This window comes from Babylonia areolata, chromosome 9 (assembly GCF_041734735.1).
Source record: "Babylonia areolata isolate BAREFJ2019XMU chromosome 9, ASM4173473v1, whole genome shotgun sequence".
Classification (NCBI taxonomy): domain Eukaryota; kingdom Metazoa; phylum Mollusca; class Gastropoda; order Neogastropoda; family Buccinidae; genus Babylonia; species Babylonia areolata.
In genome coordinates, this window is record NC_134884.1 from 32,843,909 (window position 1) to 32,851,408 (window position 7,500).

A 7,500-nucleotide genomic window follows, 5' to 3' on the forward strand; every position below is an offset into this window, starting at 1 on the left:
CATTATTTGTCTGTTGGACTCGTTTTACAGCACAAGTGCTCCTTCACGCTGGAAAAAAAAGTACAGAATTTAATTTTCACGCTGGTGGAGACCTTGATTTAGGTATCCGCATCAGGTACCGGTAGCCTGGGTGGATCAGTGCTCAACTTGAATCGTTTTTGTGCGAAGACAAATAACACTGCATGTAAAGGCTCATAACAGAAAGCTTTGTTTGCGAGTGATTCCATTCCGTCCTGATGGCCTATGAGGAAAACAACCTCCAGACAATAGTGTCGACAAGTTCTGAAGAATCCAAGATGTTCAACCCGACAATCAGTTTTGAAGAGAGACATAAGTCTTTTTATCAGTCTGCACCAAACAGTGATCCCCCACTGATCACAACATGCCCCCCCCCCCACCCCTCACACACCCAGCCACTCACCCCAGCAGCGATGCATTGTCATGAAAGGCACGAAGCTGAAAAATACAGATGCCTACAAGATGATTCCCTGGACAGAGATACCCCTGGCGGGATTAATAAACAAAAGAGTCATACACGTAAAACGTTACTCTCAGTCTATCTGTCTGTCACTCTCTTCCTTTCTTAGTCCCCTCCCCCTTGCCCCCCCTCCCCTCCACCTCAACCGCCCCCCTTTTCATTCGAATATACAGAAATGTCGATTTCTAATTAATAAGAACAATCATCATTATGACAGAAATTTTAATAATCCAAATGATAATAATAATGTCATTTATTTTCGGTCTAATATCATCATCTTAGATGAACAGACTACAAAAATAAACGAACGAACGTAAAACGTTACATGTCTGTCTGACAGAGAGAGAGAGAGAAAGAGAGAGAGAGAGAGAGTGGGAGAGAGAGGGGAAAGGTGAAGAAGAAGGACTGAGAGATGGCGGGAGGTATGAGAGAGTACAGAGACAGAGACACAGAAAGGACAGAGAAATGGGAGAGAAGCGGGGCGTGATAGAGAGAGAGAGAGAGGGAGAGAAGGAAAGGTAAAGAAGGAATGAGAGATGGCGGGGTGATAGAGAGAGAGAGAGGGAGAGAGGGTAAAGGTAAAGAATAAGGAATGAGAGATGGCGGGAGGTATGATATATATATATATATATATATATATCTTTAGACAAAGAGAGAGAGAGAGAGAGAGAGAGAGAGAGAGAGAGAGAGAGAGAGAGAGAGAAACTGTTATTCAGAGAGATACACATATGTTGTTCAAGTTATCATTGTGGTGTCTTGGACAAGAAGGGAAGATGTACGAAATTTACGTACGTGTTCACATACGCGTGTGTAAGCGCATGTTTGTGTGTGTGTGTGTGTGTGTGTGTGTGTGTGTGTGTGTGTGTGTGTGTGTGTGTGTGTGTGTATGTGTGTGTGTGTGTGCGCGCGCGCGCGCGCGCGTATTTTCGCACGCGCCTGTACTTTAACGTTCGTGACCAGGCAGAGAAGAGTTACAAATTTTGGACACAAATCCCATTACATGCAACCCCCTCAAGCGAGTCGGCCTGAAAACTTGAAAGAAAGATAAACCCTCCTACATCATTCCCCCCATCCCACCAACACGCGCCCCACTAAGCCCTTTGCCCTTCTCCCATACGTACCCCCCTCCTCCCTCGCTCCATCTCTCTCTCTCTCTCTCACACACACACACACACACACACACACACACACACACACACGCATCTTTCGCATCCCTACCTCCATCCCCCGACGACACACACACACACACACACACACACACACACACGCTCCCCCTCGCCCCCTCTACCCCCCCCTTTTTTTCCCCTCCCCTCTCCCCCCTCCCCCCTACTCCCCGCCCCCCCCCCCTCACCCCACCACACACACACACAACACAACTGTTCCCCGCAAGTTGATGAGGTAACACTGACACAGTCGTGGACGGCCTGTTGTCGCCCGGTCCACTCTGTGCAAATACATACAACCCCTCCGATTGTTGCCCCGGACCGAATCGTCAAGATTTGTCATCAACGTGGCGGGGCCATGAACTCAGTACAACCTTATATCCCTTGACAGTTGTCACCACCACAAACCTAACCTCCCGTAGGCGTCAGTCAGCCAGTCAGTCAGTCAGTCAGCTAGCCCCCCCCCCACCCCCCCTCGCCCCCCCCTCCTACCCCAAACAAAAGGGAAACTATGCTAAGGGACACACCAGCGTTTGACAATAGCGTTGTCTCCCCTAGTAGTTAGGTGGCGAGAAGGAAGGGCGGGGAGATGATGGGAGGGGAGGGAGGGGGCAAGGTTGGGGTGAGGGGGGGGGGGGGGGGCGGGAGAATGATTTATTGTCTTGTTTCGGGGTGCAAGTAATATGTGGGGGTGTGTGGGATGGGGGGTGGTGTGTGTGTGTGGTGTGTGGGGGGGGGGGGGGGGGGGGGGAGGGCTGTCTTGATCCTTTTGTTTTTGTTTTTGGTTCCAGGTGATGGGTGGGAAAGGAAGGTATGGTGAGTAATTGTTTGAAATTTTGTGCGGTTTGATCCTTTTTTTTTCGCTTAGTTATTTGATTTTCTTTTTTCTTTTAATTTTCGAGTCTTGAAACATTTCCGAACATAGGTTGATGGTGGTGGGCGTGAGGATGGACAGTGTGGTGTGTGCGTGTTTGTGTGTTAGTGTCACTGAGTGTTAGTGCGTGTGTCTGTTTTAAACAATGTGTTAGTGTTAGTGTAAGTGTGTGCGTGTGTGTGTGTGTGTGTGTGTGTGTGTGTGTGTGTGTGTGTGTGTGTGTGTGTGTGTGTGTTGCTTCACTGTTTTTTGATGGAATCCGATTATGTGTTTTGCGAATTTGATAAATGTATGTGGAATTTGATTACATGTGTTTTCGAGACAAATATAACCTTCACTGAAAAGTGGGAAAAAAAGTGTGTGTGTATGTGTGTGTGTTGGTGTGTGCGCGTGCGTGCGTGAGTGTGTGTGCATGTGTGCGTGAGTGTGTGTGCATGCGTTCGTTCGTGAGTGCGCGTGCGTGAGTGTGTGTATGTGTGCATTGACCTGAACACAGCTATCAAACGTTATTACTGACACACTTGTGTTTTTGTTTATTTTCGTTTGTTTTCCTATACAGATCATATTCAATATTATATACAGACAGTTTGTTTTGAAGATCAAACCACAAAAAATGACATCAACATCATGCACAGTTAAAAACAAAAAAGCAGGGACAAAATTTGTTTGTTTGTTTTTTTGCTTTTTGTTGAAGATCAAAAACCCAACAATCATATTCAATAAACTTATGCACAGGAAAGAAGAAAAAAGAAGAAGAAGAAGAAGAAGAAGAAGAAGAAGAAGAAGAAGAAGAAGAAACTGAGACAACAGTAATCCTCTACAATAGCAAAATAAGCCATGAAACTGCTCCATCCCCACCCCCATCCCCCAACATCAAAGGGAAAAAAATCACCTGGGCCCTAACAGCTTCGACGAACACCGGTATTTTAGTGTGTGTGTGTGTGTGTGTGTGTGTGTGTGTGTGTGTGTGTGTATGTGTGTGTGTGTGTGTGTGTGTATGTGTGTGTGCGTGTGTGTGTGTGTGTGTGTGTGTGTGTGTGTGTGTGTGTGTGTGCGTGTGTGTGTGTGTGTGCGTGTGTGTGTGTGTGTGTTTTAAACAGCTGTAGCAAGCACTCCATGGACTGGCAGACTCCTCCATCCACACAAAATCCCCCAACTCATATTTTAACTCTCCCCCACCCCCCGCCTCCCCCGCACCCCCGAGCCCCCCACCCCTATCCCCGAATCTGAATCATACATCAATTAGACCGTCTGTTGAACACAACAAGCCAGACTCAGCCCCTCGCCAAGCGCGACTCTGACCAAAAAAAACAAACTTTTCATGGACTCCAATGTTGCGTTCGACAGTATAAGGGCAACCGTTGAGATGGTTGGTTTTTTTTTTTAATTTTTTTTTTTTAATAGACAAGGGACCTCCGATTTAGCTGCAGGGGAGGGGTGGGTTTGTGGGTGGGGGTGGGAGGATGGCGGGGGTTGGGGGGGGGGGAGGGGAAGAAATACTCGTCATATATTATGTTGCATACCATACCAGCTCAGGGATTTAGCTTTTTTGCCTTGAAGGGAGATATTATTCATGTCCTGTCTGTTTATTACTGCGGCGAAGGGTTTCTGGGGCTCCTCAGCTGCCGTAAACATGAGTCGACTGGCCTGAGGCTACTAATATGGAACATAATTTATGAACGCCATCATTATTTCATTGGTGGTGTAACGTTTATGATTCAGGCTTTTTTTTCCCCCGCTTTTGCTGTTGGCTTGCCTGGTCGACTGCGTGCAGGGCAGGTGACTTTTTCGTTGGGAACGTCAGCATATTTTTGGGGAGGGGGTAGGGGTGGGGGGGAGGAATAACTCTCTCTCTCTGTCTCTCTCTCTCTCTCTCTCTCTCTCTCTCTCTCTCTGTCGTCCTCTCTCTGTATCTCTCTCTGTATCTCTCTCTCTCTCTCTCTCTCTCTCTCTCTCTGTCGTCCTCTCTCTGTATCTCTCTCTCTCTCTCTCTTGTCCTCTCTCTGTATCTCTCTCTCTCTCTCTTGTCCTCTCTCTGTATCTCTCTCTCTCTCTCTCTCTCTCTGTCGTCCTCTCTCTGTATCTCTCTCTCTCTCTCTCTTGTCCTCTCTCTGTATCTCTCTCTCTCTCTCTTGTCCTCTCTCTGTATCTCTCTCTCTCTCTCTCTCTCTCTCTCTCTCTCTCTCTCTGTCGTCCTCTCTCTGTACCTCTCTCTCTCTCTCTTGTCCTCTCTCTCTGTCGTCCTCTCTCTGTATATATATATCTCTCTCTCTTGTCCTCTCTCTCTCTCTCTCTCTCTCTCTCTCTCGTCCTCTCTCTGTATCTCTCTCTCTCTCTCTCTCTGTATCTCTCTCTCTCTCTCTCTCGTCCTCTCTCTGTATCTCTCTCTCTCTCTCTCACTCTTGTCCTCTCTCTGTATCTCTCTCTCTCTCTCTTGTCCTCTCTCTGTATCTCTCTCTCTCTCTCTCTCTCTCTTGTCCTCTCTCTGTATCTCTCTCTCTCTCTTGTCCTCGCTCTGTATCTCTCTCTCTCTTGTCCTCTCTCTGTATCTCTCTCTCTCTCTCTCTCTTGTCCTCTCTCTGTATCTCTGTATCTCTCTCTCTCTCTCTCTCTCTCTTGTCCTCTCTCTGTATCTCTCTCTCTCTCTCTCTCTCTTGTCCTCTCTCTGTATCTCTCTCTCTCTCTGTCGTCCTCTCTCTGTATATATATCTCTCTCTTTCTTGTCCTCTCTCTCTCTCTCTATTATTATCTATTTGGTTTTTGGTTTGTTCTATGTCATTTATTATTCATACTTATTTCATTTATTACAATGTGTGTGTATGCGTGTGTGAGGGCATGGTGTAAAGAAGCTTCCAGCTTATCCATTTTACCCTCAATAAAACATTTGTCATTGTCATTGTCTGTCGTCCTCTCTCTCTCTCTCTCTCTCTCTCTCTCTCTCTCTCTGTCGTCCTCTCTCTGTATCTCTCTCTCTCTCTCTCTCTCTCTCTCTGTCGTCCTCTCTCTGTATCTCTCTCTCTCTCTCTCTCTCTCTCTCTCTCTGTCGTCCTCTCTCTGTATCTCTCTCTCTCTCTTGTCCTCTCTCTGTATCTCTCTCTCTCTCTCTCTCTCTCTCTGTCGCCCTCTCTCTGTATCTCTCTCTCTCTCTTGTCCTCTCTCTGTATCTCTCTCTCTCTTGTCCTCTCTCTGTATCTCTCTCTCTCTCTTGTCCTCTCTCTGTATCTCTCTCTCTCTCTCTCTCTTGTCCTCTCTCTGTATCTCTCTCTCTCTCTCTCTCTTGTCCTCTCTCTGTATCTCTCTCTCTCTCTTGTCCTCTCTCTGTATCTCTCTCTCTCTCTCTCTTGTCCTCTCTCTGTATCTCTCTCTCTCTCTCTCTCTTGTCCTCTCTCTGTATCTCTCTGTCTCTCTCTCTCTCTCTCTCTCTTGTCCTCTCTCTGTATCTCTCTCTCTCTCTCTCTCTCTTGTCCTCTCTCTGTATCTCTCTCTCTCTCTCTCTCTCTCTCTTGTCCTCTCTCTGTCTCTCTCTCTCTCTCTTGTCCTCTCTCTCTCTCTCTCTCTCTCTCTCTCTCTTGTCCTCTCTCTGTATCTCTCTCTCTCTCTCTCTTGTCCTCTCTCTGTATCTCTCTCTCTCTCTCTCTCTTGTCCTCTCTCTGTATCTCTGTCTCTCTCTCTCTCTTCTCCTCTCTCTGTCTCTCTCTCTCTCTCTCTGTCTCTCTCTCTGTCGTCCTCTCTCTGTATCTCTCCCCCACCCCTCTCCTGTTCCTATTTTCCTTTCTCTCCTTCTCTCCTCGCTCTCTCTTTTCCCCGTCTCTCTCTCTTTCTCTCTATCTCTCCTCTCTCGATCTGTCTTTCTCCAGTCTCGTCTCTGTCTGTCTGTCTGTCTGTTCCCCCCCCCCTCTCCCCTATTCTGTGTATGTTTCTCTCTCTCCTCTGTCTGTCTCACCCCCCCCCCCCGTCTCCCCTACTCGGTGTATGTCTTTCTCCTCCCTCCCTGACCTTCCTTCTTTCTCTTTCTTCCTCCTCTACTTCCTCTCTCCCTTTCTATTCCTCTCTCTCTCTCTCTCTCTCTGTATCTCACTCTCTTTCTCTGCATCTGTCTCTATCTCTGTCTCTCTCTCTGCCGCTCCCACCCCCAGCTCTCTCTCTCTCTCTCTCTCTCTCTCTCTCTCTCTCTCTCTCTCTCTTCTCCCAACCTTCTAGCGAGTGTATGAAGGCATTTTTTGACATTAAGATGTGCGAAGATTGAAGTGAAGAATGTTTAATGATGCACATATAAAAAAAAAAAAATTTCGCGATCGCTCTGAGCGATTGAAGCGTGGTGAACGGCATTTTTTTTCTTTATCCAAATCCGATCTGTTAATAATGATTTCGGTCTGACTGGGAAGGGGGTGTGTGTGTGTGGGGGGGTGGGGGGGGGGGGAGGTGTGAGGGTTAAAACGACACGACGATGTTGAAACTTGTATTGCATTATTGTAGGTCCCCACATCATCCTCGTTTGAAATAATAATCTATAGAAGTACTGTATACAATATTTGATTATTGATTAATTTTTCTGTCCTAATCCCGCTTCCCACATCCCCCATCTCACACACACTCTTCCAATATTATGTTTTGTTTTTATTTCTCCAATCACTGACATCCACCCTCTCCATTTTACATTTTGCACTCTGTCTTTTCCATATTCTGTTCTCTCTCTCTCTCTCAGACACACAAACACAAAAACACACACACTTGTCGTGAACAGACAAACTAAAGAACGAACACACACACACACACACACACACACACACACACACACACACACACACACACACACACACCTGTATTAATTCTGTCCGATATTTCAGAATTAAAACGAAGTCCACTGTTGACAAAAAAACAAAACAAAACAAAACAAAAAAAACAAACAACACATTTAATGAAAAACGAGTGTTTTAGGACGATAAAAGAAATCATGTTTTTGAGATGTCAGTGACATGAATGTA